This window comes from Crinia signifera, chromosome 8 (genome assembly GCF_055691185.1).
Source record: "Crinia signifera chromosome 8, ASM5569118v1, whole genome shotgun sequence".
NCBI lineage: Eukaryota > Metazoa > Chordata > Amphibia > Anura > Myobatrachidae > Crinia > Crinia signifera.
In genome coordinates, this window is record NC_139224.1 from 113,013,673 (window position 1) to 113,030,132 (window position 16,460).

The window sequence follows — 16,460 nt, forward strand, 5'->3', positions numbered from 1 at the left end:
GTGCCAAGGCAAACCATTAAATAAATTTGTCAAACATACAACTAGTTCTGAGAAATAAAGGTCTCACAGTAAAACAATTAGAAAACATAAATAAATGTTATGATGGTTATGATGGTGCCAAGTGGAGTAGGAAACCTGGAATAACGATGAGGGGGGGAGGGGGGGGGGGGAGAGAGTTATAATTAACTAGTAATGCGTACCACAAGGCAGATGAAGTACATTGGATGAGCAACCATTGAGTATGGCAGAGTATGGCTATGTAACTCACAATCAGCCAGAAATCAGAATATTAGTCAAAGAAGTCTCCAGTCAATCCATCCTAAACAAATAAAATATTCCCTCGCATTTTGATGGACAGGAAGTTGGCATTTGGGGGTGGTAACTGTCTGTTTTCTGGGAGTGTCAGATAAAACGTATGAGTTTTAAGGGAGGGTATCGATCAGCCTGTCTCTATCACAGACTTACTCTCATTTCACAGTTTGCAGATGAGCAATCAGGTCTGAATCAGACCCAAAGTTCGTATCAGACATTCAAATCAATTACAGATAGATGTCATACCCTCAAACATGACCCATTCCATTAGGTACACAATGCTCTGTTCCTTGTCTTCCCTCTTACTGTATGATTGCCATCACCTGTGTTAAAACATCCTTCTCATCAATAAAGTAGTTCAACACAGGTGATCATACATTACAGGAAAGGCCAGAAACAGAGCATATTGGGCCTGATTCTGGTTTGTCGGTCCTCGGTGTATTCACACCGGGGACCGATGATTGCGCTCTGCCCATGCTTATAGTCGCATATGTGACTGTGCAAGGCTGCTGTACGGATGCCTTTAGCAACATGCACAGTTGACGTCCGTGCCAGCCCCGCCTAGGTTGTCTTATACTTGCAAACGGGTGGCACAATCATTCGATGGTCAGCGCCCATCTAATGATTTTGCCCCCATAAGATCCCTTGCAAATGGCTGTTTATGCAAAACATCCATTTGCAGTGTGGTGGGGATGTTCGCACAGCGTCTGGGGGTGGGCGTTCGCTCGCTCGCCAGGCGAGCAGCATTACATGGCTTGCTAAGCTTCAAATTTATGCTGCTTAGGAAGTCATATGTCTTATGTGTGTAAGCACCACTTAATACAGATGGAGACTTCTTCAACTAGCCTTCTCTGGTGAGCCATGGCTCACCAAGGTTTATTATCATCTATAGTTCTCAGATGCAATACAATACATAGAACAATACAGTAGGGGATTAGCAGAGGATGAAGTCCGACAGCTCTGGCTCACTTAATCCTATTAAAAGGATAGATGAGGATGGCTCTATCTGTACATTATGATCTATATATCCCTCAATTTAATTATTTTCCAAAATGTAGACTCAGGATTTGTTATGAGCTTTTTTTTGTTGATATGTAATAACAGACTCAGCTGATCTCCTTTATTTAGCACAAAGTTTGTTGCACCTAAAATCGTATAAGAGCTGTTTGTAACATGATTTTGGAACGATCCTGTGACGATTCGTCTTTGAGTGTTCAATATTTTCAGCTCAATGTTGGTGCTTTCATCTATCCCTGTGGCATGTATTTGAATGTTTATCAAATAAATTCCTTTACTGTTTATTTCCATCACAGTTCCGTTCCATTTCAGTTGCTGCTCAGCGCATCTTGTCATGGTCCACTTCCATTCAGGTGATTGATTCTCTGTTTTGAAAAAGTAAAAGAAATAGGAAATGCTTAGCTATAAGTAGCAAATATCGTCCCTTATTCAGATCTGATCGCAGTACAAATTTGTGGGTGGGGCAGATGTAACATGTGCAGAGAGATTTGGGTGAGTTGTGTTGAAACTGAAATCTAAATTGCAGTGTAAAAATAATGCAGCCAGTATTTACCCTGTACAGAAACAACATAACTCACACAAATCTAACTCTCTCTATACATGTTACACAAGGGCTTAACTACCATAGGTGCAAGGGGTGCAGCTATAGGGCCCAAAGCTGAAGGGGGCCCAACTTACTGTACAAGTAATATGTTTTACATACATTTGTCATCATCAACTGCTAAATAGGGGGCCCTTAAAAACTTTTGCTCTGGAGCCTACCAACATCTAGTTACGCCCCTGATGTTACATCTGCCCCACCTGCAGTGCACATGGTTTTGCCCACTTTGAGAACAAATTTGTTCTGCGATCAGATCTGAATAAGTGCCATCATGAATACTGTATATGAGAATAATTATAATGAGTAATACAATAATATTGGCATAGCATAAAGAAAAAAAAATGTATTCTGGTTAAGTCATACTTGACTCCTTTTAAATTTGCAGGTCAATTGGGGGGGCAGGCTCTGTACACACGGGGGCGATAGGGGCTGAAATCACTGGAAAAATGGTCGCAGTCGACCATATTGCCAGCGATGGGAGTGTGCCCCGGCGATAAATCGCTGGGTGCGTGCTCCCGTTTTCAGCCCCGTTCTAATCGCTGGTCGTAGGAGCTTGCTCCTGCGACCAGCTGATTACCTCTGCAGCACCCCCGGCAGAGGTTCCCTTTCATCAGCGACCATCTCTGGTCGCTGATGAAAAGGAGAAACTGAGCAATATATTGCTCAGCCATATATTGCTAGCAATATATGGCGAGATGTCAACCTTCGCCCATGCCGACCTTCAGTTGTCGATCCAGTGCATGTCGACCTTAGTGCTGTTGACCCTATAGCCCTGTACACATGGGGGGATATATCGCTGAGCGATATATCGCTCGCGACGAGCGATATGTCGCTCAGTGTCCCGTTTGCATCAGGGACCAGAGATGGTCGCTGATGAAAAAGAAACTGCCGGGGGGGAGCCTGGCAGTGGAGATCAGCTGGTCGCAGGAGCATGTTCCTGCAACCAGAGATTACTATGGGGGAGAAAGTGGGAGTGTGCACCCGGCGATATATCACCGGTGCACACTCCCATCGCGGGCAATATGGTCGACCATATTTCCCACGATATTAGACAACAGGGGGGTGCCAGGGGTACAGCTGTCCCAGGCCCCAGCCTCTGCAGGGGCCTGGGCAGCTGCCCACAGTGGCATTGCACCACCCCCCCACCCGCATAGTATCCCCCACCTGGTGCTGGCGGCCAGGTGCGCACAATACACAGTGCAGCCTATCCTAGGATACAGAGGGGATTGGCGCTCTGCAGGCTGCACTGTGCAGTGAGTGGTCCGAGCCCCGAGTCCCAGAGGGAGAAGATGCTGCGCTGCCGCCACCGCTGGTAAGTAATAGTAATGGGGGGGTGTGTGTGCTGGCACGCAAGGGGGGGGGGTGTGCTGCTGGTGACCTGGGCTGAAGGTCAGTCCCGTGCCCCAACATTACGAGTGGCGGCCTATAACCCATATCCAAGCATAATGAATCCAGATGTATTGGCAACAGGTGAAAAGTAGTTTCCATATCAATCTTTGCCAGATGTGTAACTTGGCCAAAAGATCCAATGCACTATGAAATGATTGTAATGAAGCACTGAATAACCCAGCTATTGATATTTGTTATTGATATTTTTTTTATATCCTTGGTTCATCTTACATTTGCGCTTAGACACAAATTGCGTTCAACTCCAGATGAGGTCCATAGTGTCTGAAATGTAATGAAGTGATAACGAGTTACTTACCAAGTGTGGCTTCCGCAAAACAGAGATCATTCACCTGCAAAGATAGAAAAAACAAGTTTTAAAAATATACAAATAAAAGATGAACAAAACAACAGCTTCCTATGATTTTGAACTTTCATACAGGTTTCTACATAAGAACTGCAGGTACAGTACATCAATGCTAGAGCTAATTTACATGTTAGAAATGTTGAAGGACTAAATTCATACTTGCCTACTTTTTGAGTCTCCTTAGAGAAGCTCAGAGAGGAGACTCTGCAGAACTTCCGGGGGGAGCATGGTGTCTTTAAGCACCGCCCCCGACACAAAATGCTGTGATTTACATTTTAGCCCAGCCCCCTTCCTGAAGACCTGTGAATGCTGGAGGGGGACCCAATTTTCGAGACCCTCCCAACCATTTCGGGAGGGTAGGTAAGTATGAACCTATGTATGTACCTATGGAAGTATGCACATATTGTTGTTAGTGATCAGAAAGAAAAGAAGGGATACGGATATCCACAAAAGGCGCTGTGTATGAGTGGTTTGGCTAAATGTAGCAGCAGTCTAAAAAAGGGGGAAGTCGACCCCAATACAGTAGAAGGTAAAAAAAGAGGGGGTGGTTGACTGCGCTGAATTGTAGAGGGATGGATATTTTACAAAAGAAGATTCAGATTAGCATAAACATAAACAAATAGGTCAGGTGTGTGGTAAAAAAAGATAGGACAATTTATTGTAACTTTTTCACATAAATATAAAAAATATCAAAATATCAAAATAAAACAACAATAAAAAGATAGTTAAAATAGACACTGATCATATAGTCACCCTTAGATGGTAGGACAGTTCGGTCCAGTTAGCGGATCTTGATTTTTTTTAAAAAAATTGTGAGATTGGATGGATATGTCCACACCTGGAGATTTTTGTAGAAATTGCACGATTGGATGGTTTTGTCCACACCTGGAGATGTCGTTTTTTCCGTGCTGTATGTCGCAAAGTGAGGGGCCAGTTCACTTTGTAATGCAGGTATTGTAATCCATAGTATTGGTACCAAGATGGTAATGTGGTACTTGGGGGAACACTGGACCTCTGTGGACCCAGACGGGCTTGTTAAGGAGGTGGCGTGCCTCCAGATGGATTGAAGCCTCGGGTGGGGATATGGGTATCTCTGGTGTTCCGCTCACTGAGTTGTTAGGATGATGAAAAAAGGTTTTCCAGGAGTGGATTCTCCTAATAAAGTTGTGGTAACCAGTAAGGACCGTGAGTGTCAGATTTTGAGGGGTGATCAGGTCATGTAGGTGCGCCCCTGCATGACCTGATCACCCCTCAAAATCTGACACTCACGGTCCTTACTGGTTACCACAACTTTATTAGGAGAATCCACTCCTGGAAAACCTTTTTTCATCATCCTAACAACTCAGTGAGCGGAACACCAGAGATACCCATATCCCCACCCGAGGCTTCAATCCATCTGGAGGCACGCCACCTCCTTAACAAGCCCGTCTGGGTCCACAGAGGTCCAGTGTTCCCCCAAGTACCACATTACCATCTTGGTACCAATACTATGGATTACAATACCTGCATTACAAAGTGAACTGGCCCCTCACTTTGCGACATACAGCACGGAAAAAACGACATCTCCAGGTGTGGACAAAACCATCCAATCGTGCAATTTCTACAAAAATCTCCAGGTGTGGACATATCCATCCAATCTCACAATTTTTTTAAAAAAAATCAAGATCCGCTAACTGGACCGAACTGTCCTACCATCTAAGGGTGACTATATGATCAGTGTCTATTTTAACTATCTTTTTATTGTTGTTTTATTTTGATATTTTGATATTTTTTATATTTATGTGAAAAAGTTACAATAAATTGTCCTATCTTTTTTTACCACACACCTGACCTATTTGTTTATGTTTATGCTAATCTGAATCTTCTTTTGTAAAATATCCATCCCTCTACAATTCAGCGCAGTCAACCACCCCCTCTTTTTTTACCTTGTTAGTGATCAGGGCCCAATTAAACATATTTGTTGGGATCCAGTGTTCTGTACTATTTTGTTATTTGCATGTTTTATTTTGTTGTGCAAAGCTTTCTGTTTTGTTTACATTTCTTTTGTACAGTACTTTTATTTTTTGGATGGTTTTCCTCATTCTTCTTTAAAAAAATTTAAGAAGTGTAAAGGCCCATACACATTGGGTGATTTTGAGCTGAAAGCCACTGAAAAACCAAGTTTGAGCGTCTTTCAGCTCAAAGCTGCCCAGTGTGTACAGTGTGCAATGAGCAGGGATGCGCAGTGATGCGCGCTCCCGCATCATCGCCGGGAAAGCCGCTCATCTGCTTGTATTACCCCCCCCCCGCTGTTTATGCACTGAGTGGCTTTCCCCCCAATTGTCCAAACACGCTGGCCAGAATCACCCAGTGTGTATGGACCTTAAGAAATATATGGAACATAACCATCAAAGTGTGTTGTGTCATTCTTAAAACAGGAGAGTTAATATTGGTCAAAAAGAAAACATGATACAATAAGTGTAGGTTGTCATCACAACACATTTCTACCACTACAGTAAATCAAAGTGCAAAAAATGAAAAGAGCAATAGAGTGCTTCAACACAAGTACTGTAGGTATTATTTCATCATTTTACATATAAAAAGCATCTAAATAGACGTTAGCATTAAACATACATTCAAATTGAGCCAAAGATAGTTCCCTGTAAATGAACTACACTGGAAAGTAATAATATATATTTTAAATATACTTGTTAATAGAAAGTCTATTGTGCCATGATTCAGCTTAGAGCCATGGGTCCTCAAACTGCGGCCCTCCAGATGTTGTGAAACTACAAATCCCAGCATGCCTTGCCACAGTTTTAACACTCCCTTAGACAGTCAGGAGGAAAATTACTAAGATGGGAGGTCTAGTTTACATGGGATGTTGCTATGGGCAACCAATCAGTTTCTACTTCTAATTTATTTAGTCCCTTCTAGAATATAAAAGATAGTATCTGATTGATTAGTGAAGTGTAAATTGTGACACTAATCAGGCTCTTAGGTGTAGACCCGAAATTTTAATAAAAAACATATACATCGATATAAAACCATGAAAATTAAAACACAATTCCTTCAAGGTGCAGAAGTTGGGAGGAAGTCTTACCCAGATGATTATATGGAGCCTGAGGGGATGGTGTAAATGCAAAGTGCAGTCTGGATAAGCACCTGCAAGTCTCCAATTGGCTTGCACTGGATGTGGTCCTCCCCGTCACACCAGGTGAGTCACCTACTTCCTGACACGTTCCGAGCCTGCAGGGTGCCCATCCGGTCTGCACTTTGCATTTACACCATCCCCTCGGGCTCCAAAGACTTCCTCCCAACTTCTGGAACGATTTTTGCTTTGGGCATTTCACACATTTGCCGGAAAAACTCTCTTGCTGCGAATTTGCAGCATAGCGAACAGAGCCGAATTGAGCCCATTATCTCAAAAAAATTAGTTTATAATCGATAGTCACTTATTTAATGTGGTGTTCATATAATGAATAATTTTTTTTTTTAAATTAGATAAATGAAAAAGTTTACATATTACATTGTTTTCTAAGTAACATTAAGCTACAATAATAATCTAACTCACCTGGAGGTGGAAGAAAATGCAGAAACCAAATATCACTACACCAAGCAATGAAACTAGGGTGCTGGTACACATAATCCAAATAGGGAGACTGGCCCTTCGAGACAGCCCTTTTGTCACAGTCATTTCAGTTTCCAATGTTTCTCCTGAACATTTCTCACTAGACATTGTAGGCAGAGATGTGCTCCGTAGTGATGCTTGCGGTGGTTACAGGAGAGTCTGTTATTGATGGAACCTTGGCCAGGAATTTATACGGTGTTCTGGGAAAGGGGTGTGCCTATGAGTGGGAATCCCTTTCCACTATGTTTTTTTTTTTTGTATTCATTTTGTAGATGAGATAATAGTGAACTTCCCTCTGCCATGACATTGGCTGTTATCATGTAGAAAACACATGTTGAGAAATTTCACGTCATGCTGAAATACTTCCAAAAGTGTTACTATAAAAAAAAGATTTATTTTAAGCACATGATATAATTTTTCTTTGATGAATCATTTATACCGTAAGCTAGTAAATGCACGTAAGACAATAATAAACGTTGCTATAGATTTTATTGCATATGTATTGTCTGTTTCAATGGGCCTAATTCACCATGGATCTCAAATCAGCAAATTTGCGAATTGAGGGACTATCGAATGACTGCGCATGATTTCCATATGCATCGCACATGTGTGCGGGTGATTAGCAAAAGAAAATTTGTATGGATCGCAAACACAATTTGGCCAGACTTTGATTGAAAGGAAGCCGGTGTTTGGGGAAGCACAAGAGTGCCCAGGCATTTTTGAGTCGGGTCTGTGTCTGTGACTTCAGCGATGACCACTTCCACACTGTCTCAGTCACAGATTTGTGGAAGGGTCAGAGCTACTCACACTTGCACAGACTGCGAAAACCTTTTGATGGTTCAGGAATTGTGCGTGGAGTTGAGGCTTAGAGATCCATTCCATCCATTTGCAAATTTCCACAGGGCAGCCTTTCTTTGTGTCTGCATGGTGGCTATCCAGAGAAGCCTTAACAGCATTGTGGGTCCTGGGCAAAGCAATGCACTATGGTCCCTACTTTTAAAAAAATCTTAACTTCCTCAACTCCTAAGAGTCAACTGCAACTTTGCAGATTAGCGATTCAAGCTGAATTACCCCCGATATTTTGAGTAATCATAAAACAAGTGTTACCCATAGGAAAGCCATTATTGTTGTCATAATTTAAGTGCCTTAAATTATGACAACAATAGCATTGGTATATAATATTATTCATAGAGCTGCCACCACATCATGCAGTGTAAGGGACAGAGCAGAGCTGCTGCACCTGCCTAGTGTACCTGCACCTGCCTAGTGTGGATCTGAAGAAAAGAGGGTGGGGCACAGAGTGTCCCGTGAGGGCGCCTGTAAATGGGTAACTATGCTAGAGCAGCGGTTTCGTAAGTAAGCGTGTCAAGCCCAGACACAAAATATGGAAAGAAAGGGGGGGGGGGGGGTGTGAAACCACACTTTTACCTAGTAATATGCAACAGGTAAAGGTAAAGGTAAAAATACATTTATTAAAAAATACACTTATAAAATATACCACATATATAAATATATGAAAAAACTGGTGCTGAATGCTGAATGATAGAAAGTGGAGCCGTGATAGTCACCCAATTTTCTCAGAGATAAGAGTCTCAGTGTCCGTTCCTATGGATGCTTCCTGGTGATGTCCCAATTGAGTTTGCCGATACTGGACTGTAAGAGTGATGTCATTCTCCAGCCTAGGGAGCCCCTGTTGGTATAGGGCTCAACCTGGTTTGTATTTCTCCAGCCTAGGGAGCCCCTGTTGGTATAGTGTTCAACCTGGTTTGTATTTCTCCAGCCTAGGGAGCCCCTGTTGGTATAGGGCTCAACCTGGTTTGTATTTCTCCAGCCTAGGGAGCCCCTGTTGGTATAGGGCTCAACCTGGTTTGTTGGTACAGTGTCCTGGTTTGGTACGGCTGCTGGGATATTTGTTCTGGGAAGCTGGTCCGGTCACAAGGAGATTGCTGAGTCTGGGTTCCACTAGTGGAAGGGCTCCACCACACCGACGCGTTTCGCTCTTAGGGCTTTTTCAAGGTGATGTGATTACATCACTCCTACAGTCCAGTATCGGCAAACTCCATTGGGACATCACCAGGAAGCATCCATAGGAACGGACACTGAGACTCTTATCTCTGAGAAAATTGGGTGACTATCACGGCTCCACTTTCTATCATTCAGCATTCAGCACCAGTTTTTTCATATATTTATATATGTGGTATATTTTATAAGTGTATTTTTTAATAAATGTATTTTTACCTTTACCTGTTGCATATTACTAGGTAAAAGCGCGGTTTCACACCCCCCTTTCTTTCCATACTGTGTGGATCTGAGACTGCAAACATCCCAATGGACCAGAGAGTAGCTGCTAGGAGGAAGAGACAGGAGCCTTACCATGAAGTGGGAGATTGTGAGCTTAGAAAGTGCAGTAATGGTTCTGTAACGTTTGTGCATTTATGTAGTATGATAGTTTAATCATTTCCTGACCGCTTATCTTATTTAAATGTCTGAAACAGCCTATACTATAGACCATCTGTACTGTTAAATATTAATACTGTATTCCATACAGTATCCAGTGTATAAAAATACAAATTTTCTGGGTTATTACCCAGGGGTGCCATTAGAAATTGTGGGGCCTAGGACTGACAAATTAGACAGGGCCACCCCCAGGATGGCCGCTCCTCTGCGGTCTGCTCAATGGCTCAGCCACGTCATTATGCCACGTGGTATGTGGGGGCTTTCTGTGTCCCGTGGGGGCTTGCCAACTGCACTGGTTGTTCAAGAGGCAGGCAGCAGGCAAACAGGTAACTGAAGCTATGCTACATGCCCCCTTCATGTTTCAGTTGTGCTACCTGACCCCTTAATTTCTATATTTAAGCTGCAAGCCTGCTCTCACTATATAACTTGTACCCCTACCTCTACTTATATAATATATATTTATTTAAGCTACAGTATGCCTCTGCTCTCACTATATAACTTGTACCCCTACCCCCACTTAAATAACATATATTAATTTAAGCTGTGATACCCCCCCCCCCATCACTAACTTTGCTCCTCAGCTGACTTTTCCCAGTCACAGAAGAGGTTAAACAATGTGTAGCCAGTAGCAGTAGCAGTAGCAGCAGCTCCTGATCCTGTGGTGTCAGTGAGGTCAGGAGTTCAGCTGCTAGAGACCAGCCGCAGAGTGCATAGGAGAAATTCACCTCAGACTCTCCAACTGAACTCTCTAACAGGACCATGAAGGCTGCACCCGCCCGATCACTGCTAGCTACAGTGATTGGGACACAGTGCTATGTATGCAACTGCCGGGTGGTCTGCTGTTTAACAAACAGGTGGTGGAGCGCTAACACAAAATTGAAATTGACCAATTGGGTATAGCAAATATTTTATTTACTAAAAAAGAGTATATTAAAATGGTATATGGATTTTTTAAAAAAGCAATTGCATTTTCCATAGTATAAAATAAAAGTGCACATGCTATTAAGGGACATATAATTGCATGAATACAGTTGGGGATATCTCACTTGTTCCTAGATACGCTCTCCTGGGATAGGTATAACGATCTCCCACATCAATTGAAACTGGTTTGGCGGGTGTCCATAAACCTGCTGGAGTGAGTTTGAGACCTGGTCCAGATTGTATAGGGCCTTGGATTGTAAGTCCTTGGTAGGTGACTCCAGATGTAGTAGCAGGTGGTGGTTTCCCTTGAAATGTCCAGTAAATGTCCAAACAAATGGGCCGGTGAGAAATGGAGAGCTGGTCCAAGTTGAGCTCTTATTGTGTTCCCAGAATAATAGGCTGTAGACACTTGGACTGACGCGTTTCGTCGTCCACAGACTACTTTTTCAAAGGTATACTGTAATGTCCCAAGTCAGGGTTTATATACCTCTACACAGGAAGTAAAACATTTGACCCTTCATTTCATTACCCAATTGGTCAGAACATAAATAAAGAATAAAAACATGATTTGTACAATGCATAACTTAATAATAAGTATTAATCAATAGGAGGCAGTCTGTCACGTAAATAATTATAAGAATGACATCATATAAAGATCTATAAACCACTTTCCAAAGGTATTAGCGTTGCACATCCGGTTGTTGGAACGCACGCCGCGTCCAACTTCCGGTTTCTGTGGAACGCAAATCGTAATACACAATCTGTAAAGGATGAATGTTTATACATTCATGCACTTTTTATTTATTTTGTACGGCTGCAGCGAGAGCCTTATTATAGCTCATCTTATGTATCGGAGCCTACTGCGTAGGTTTCTCTTATGTTTGAGTATTTCGGCTGGGATTTCCGGCTTCCGGCTAGTGTGTAATGACGCCGGGGTGCTTTAACCGGGACTTCCGGCTGATGTAAACATGAAGCCGGAGTTTCCGGCCGCCGGCATGAACTGTCACAGTTTCGGACGGAATTACTGGGCGTACTGAGCATTTCCTATAATTGGAACGCATTTTAAAGTTCTATATCCGGATATCAGCGGATTTTTTGTCATTAAATAACACAGCTCGTACATTGGCATTTTAACATTCTATATATAATATAGGTCTGATTACATTATTGCTAAAGGATGTTACAGCAATTTTTATTTTATTTTTAATGACACATTATTTACAGGTGATGGGGACGGCCATGGGGACCAGGTTTGCCCCTAGCTACGCCAACCTCTACATGGGCATGGTCGAAGACCAGCTCGTGTGGGGGGGCGGGCATGGGGCGAACCTGGTCCTCTATGGCCGTTATATAGATGATTTATTCTTGATTTGGGATGGGGATGAAAATTCAGCACTTTCATTTGTCACTTATTTGAATTCTAATCCTTTCAACTTATCATTTACACATACTTACCACCCAACTCAGATGAACTATTTAGATATAACCCTTACCATCACGGACAGTAAGATCCATACCTCAAATTATAATAAAGAGGTCAATACAAATTCATACCTTCATTACCAGAGTGCACATTACCCCCCCTGGAAGAAAAATATTCCTTGGGGCCAATTCTTGCGTTTACGCAGGAACTGTTCTAATCTTTCCTCCTTCAGAGAACAGGGCATCAATATGACCAAAGCGTTCTTAGAACAGGGGTACCCCAAAAGTCTGGTTGATAAAGCCTTTAAGAATGCAGAAAAATTAGAGAGAGCTCAACTACTTATCCCCAAAAAGAGGAGGGACCAAAAAGACACAAATGATAAGCAGGATAACAATGAGATTCCCTTTATCTCCACATATAACAGAGAATCACATCAAATTAAACATATCATTAACAAAAATTATAATCTGTTAAAATGCGACCCTATACTGAGGGACCAACTCCCTAAAGGCCCCAAATTTATTTTTAAGAAAAACAAAACAATAAAAAATATGCTGGCTCCGAGTTTTTTCAAGGGTGAGGAAAACACAAATACCAATTGGTTAGACACTCTATCCAAATCCATTGTTGGTTGTTTTAGGTGCAATAAGACCAGGTTTATAACATGCTCACACATTCAGAATAAACAACAGTGCATAATCATGGCGGATAAAAAACCTTACAAGATCAGATCATTTATCAATTGTGAGACAGCATTTGTCATATATATGTTAACATGTTCCTGTGACATAAACTACATAGGACGTACTACTAGGACATTAAAAACCCGATTCTTAGAACATAGACGTAACATTATAAACAAAAAAACAAACCACAGTGTCTCCAAACATTATCTCATACATCATAACAGTGATCCTAAGTGTTTAAAAATTGTAGGGTTGGAGCATATTCAAAGCACCAAGCGAGGTGGGGAACGCTTTACCACCCTCTGCCGCCAAGAAATATATTGGATGCATAAAATGAACTCTATCCACCCAGAAGGATTAAATGACCAAGTGGAACTTAATGTGTGTTGTGATCAGAAAAACCCAATGTCTCCCTCCCCACATTATAATCTATTATGAACTTTGTACTACTTATGACTAATGCTGACAACCAAATAGATGATCTCCCTGCCCTTTCCTCTCGCTAGTCCCTGGATTTTTTGGTTTTATTGTTATATATATATATATATGTTAATATTGTAGGAAAATAATATGTGTAGCAATGACAAAATATTTTTGGGAAATGAATAGACTGAGCACTGTTGCATATACAGAAAATCTTCATATTCCTAATACAGTACAGTATAATAGAAACATAGTAAATTAGCTCTACTTTATGCCATTTTCTAATTTAATTTATATTGTTTATAATTTTTTGTATTTAGCCCAGGATATATGCTAAACTTCATTTTCATTTTTGTTTACCATAACCCTGGGTTACGATACTTACCTCATCCTCTCTCCCTCTCCTCCTATTTGTAAATATGTATGCTACAATCTAGAGTCATCATGACAATTTACTTATAGACCATATATATATATATTTTTTTTTAAATTATATTTATGTCTCAACAGTACACATAAATCGCCTTATAAATCTCTCTAGTTGTATTGATGCGAATGACATTGAACGCATCGTTACCATGACAACCAGCCTCAAGTTTTCTTACCTAAGAATTTGTTTGTTTTTAAAAAATTGCTGTAACATCCTTTAGCAATAATGTAATCAGACCTATATTATATATAGAATGTTAAAATGCCAATGTACGAGCTGTGTTATTTAATGACAAAAAATCTGCTGATATCCGGATATAGAACTTTAAAATGCGTTCCAATTACAGGAAACGCTCAGTACGCCCAGTAATTCCGTCCGAAACTGTGACAGTTCATGCCGGCGGCCGGAAACTCCGGCTTCATGTTTACATCAGCCGGAAGTCGGAAGTCCCGGTTAAAGCACCCCGGCGTCATTACACACTAGCCGGAAGCCGGAAATCCCAGCCGAAATACTCAAACATCGGAGAAACCTACGCAGTAGGCTCCGATACATAAGATGAGCTATAATAAGGCTCTCGCTGCAGCCGTACAAAATAAATAAAAAGTGCATGAATGTATAAACATTCATCCTTTACAGATTGTGTATTACGATTTGCGTTCCACAGAAACCGGAAGTTGGACGCGGCGTGCGTTCCAACAACCGGATGTGCAACGCTAATACCTTTGGAAAGTGGTTTATAGATCTTTATATGATGTCATTCTTATAATTATTTACGTGACAGACTGCCTCCTATTGATTAATACTTATTATTAAGTTATGCATTGTACAAATCATGTTTTTATTCTTTATTTATGTTCTGGCCAATTGGGTAATGAAATGAAGGGTCAAATGTTTTACTTCCTGTGTAGAGGTATATAAACCCTGACTTGGGACATTACAGTATACCTTTGAAAAAGTTGTCTGTGGACGACGAAACGCGTCAGTCCAAGTGTCTACAGCCTAGTTTTCTGGGAACACAATAAGATCTCAACTTGGACCAGCTCTCCATTTCTCACCGGCCCATTTGTTTGGACATTTACTGGACATTTCAAGGGAAACCACCACCTGCTACTACATCTGGAGTCACCTACCAAGGACTTACAATCCAAGGCCCTATACAATCTGGACCAGGTCTCAAACTCACTCCAGCAGGTTTATGGACACCCGCCAAACCAGTTTCAATTGATGTGGGAGATCGTTATACCTATCCCAGGAGAGCGTATCTAGGAACAAGTGAGATATCCCCAACTGTATTCATGCAATTATATGTCCCTTAATAGGCTGTGCACTTTTATTTTGTACTATGGAAAATGCAATTGCTTTTTAAAAAAATCCATATACCATTTTAATATACTCTTTTTTAGTAAATAAAATATTTGTTATACCCAATTGGTCAATTTCAATTTTGTGTTAGCGCTCCACCACCTGTTTGTTTTCCAATTCTTCCCCTTTTTTCTGGGGGCTGACCTCCCCATGGTGTGAGCAGCTTGCCAAACAACCCACCTCTGTATACCTGTATACCCCGCTCCTCCAAGGTGGTACGGTGTATATTCTTTGTTGCAGGTCTGCTGTTTAAGCAGGCAGGCAGCTCCCTGAAGATAAGAGAAGGGGGCCGGCACTTAGCAATGGAGCAGCCCGGGCCCTCCCTGTCTGTCAGAGCGGCAGGGCCCAGGACAGAAGTCCCCCTAGTGCCCCCTTGATGGGAGCTGGACCAGTTGCATCATAAGACCCCACCCCCTCACAGCAAAATGATTAGATATTATAACATGGTGGCGGGGCTAAAATGCAGCAATTATAGTGGAATAATATAATTAATCCACACCCTCTACCAAAGGACGGCAGCATTAAGGTACTCATTTCCCCTTTTCTGCCCACTTCACTAGGACATGGGCAGACTGCAGGAGGGTTGCCAATTCTTCCTCAGGTACTCTGTAACTACCTGAAAAATGCAGGATTCGGGAAAAAGTAAGCATGTACTGTATGCTCTAGATGTCAACATTTCTCCAACAATAAACACTATTCCAAACTTCTCAAACAACAGCGAGAAAATAATACACACGTAAATTAATGGACATGATTCTAATGCTGTGTACACACGGGGTAATATTATTGCTGGGGATATATTGCTAGCAATATATCCCCAGCAATCATATTGCTCAGTGTCTCCTTTTCATCAGCGATGAAAAGGAGACACTGCTACAGGGCGGAGGGGGAGCGAAGCAGCAGCAGACACTGCTGCTCTCACTTTGATGGGAGGAGGGAGGGAGCAGCGGCACAGGGCTGGGGAGATCAACGCTGATCTCCCCGGCGCTGACCTCCCGGCACAGCGATCGCCGAGGAAAACCGCTGGTCATAGGAGCATGCTCCAGCGACCATTAGGCAGTGCACACGGGAGCGCGCAGCTGGTGATTTATCGCCAGCTGCGCTCCAAATCACTGGCAATATGGTCGCTCAGCGACCATATTCCCAGCGATTTTACATGAAATTGCACCGGTGTGTACTCACCTTAAGAAATTAATATATTATTATTATTATTCATACCTCCCAACTGTCACGATTTCCGCGGGAACGTCCCGATATTCGGGGACGTTTCCACGTCCCACCCGGGGCCGCCATTGTCCCGCGGTGGGGGGGACAGTTAGGAGCCCCCCCAGCTTGCCGAGAATAGACGCTGTGCGCATGCGCACAGCATCTATTCTGCGCCGACGAGCGGCGAAAACGGGGGCATGGCCGGAGTTCGCGTCACCCCGTGAGGCCACGCCCCCTTTTCTCGAGGCCACGCCGCGCG

General features: G+C 42.4%; 1 long non-coding RNA gene across 1 annotated transcript; it reads right to left on the bottom strand.

Moving 5' to 3' along the window:
* Positions 1-1,255: 1,255 nt before the first annotated feature.
* Positions 1,256-7,666, bottom strand: LOC146027072 (uncharacterized). The gene is made up of 3 exons (XR_014454651.1): positions 7,237-7,666; positions 3,636-3,669; positions 1,256-1,694 (listed from the first exon to the last, which is right to left on the bottom strand). It is a non-coding gene; the product is annotated as an uncharacterized LOC146027072 (long non-coding RNA).
* Positions 7,667-16,460: the final 8,794 nt, after the last annotated feature.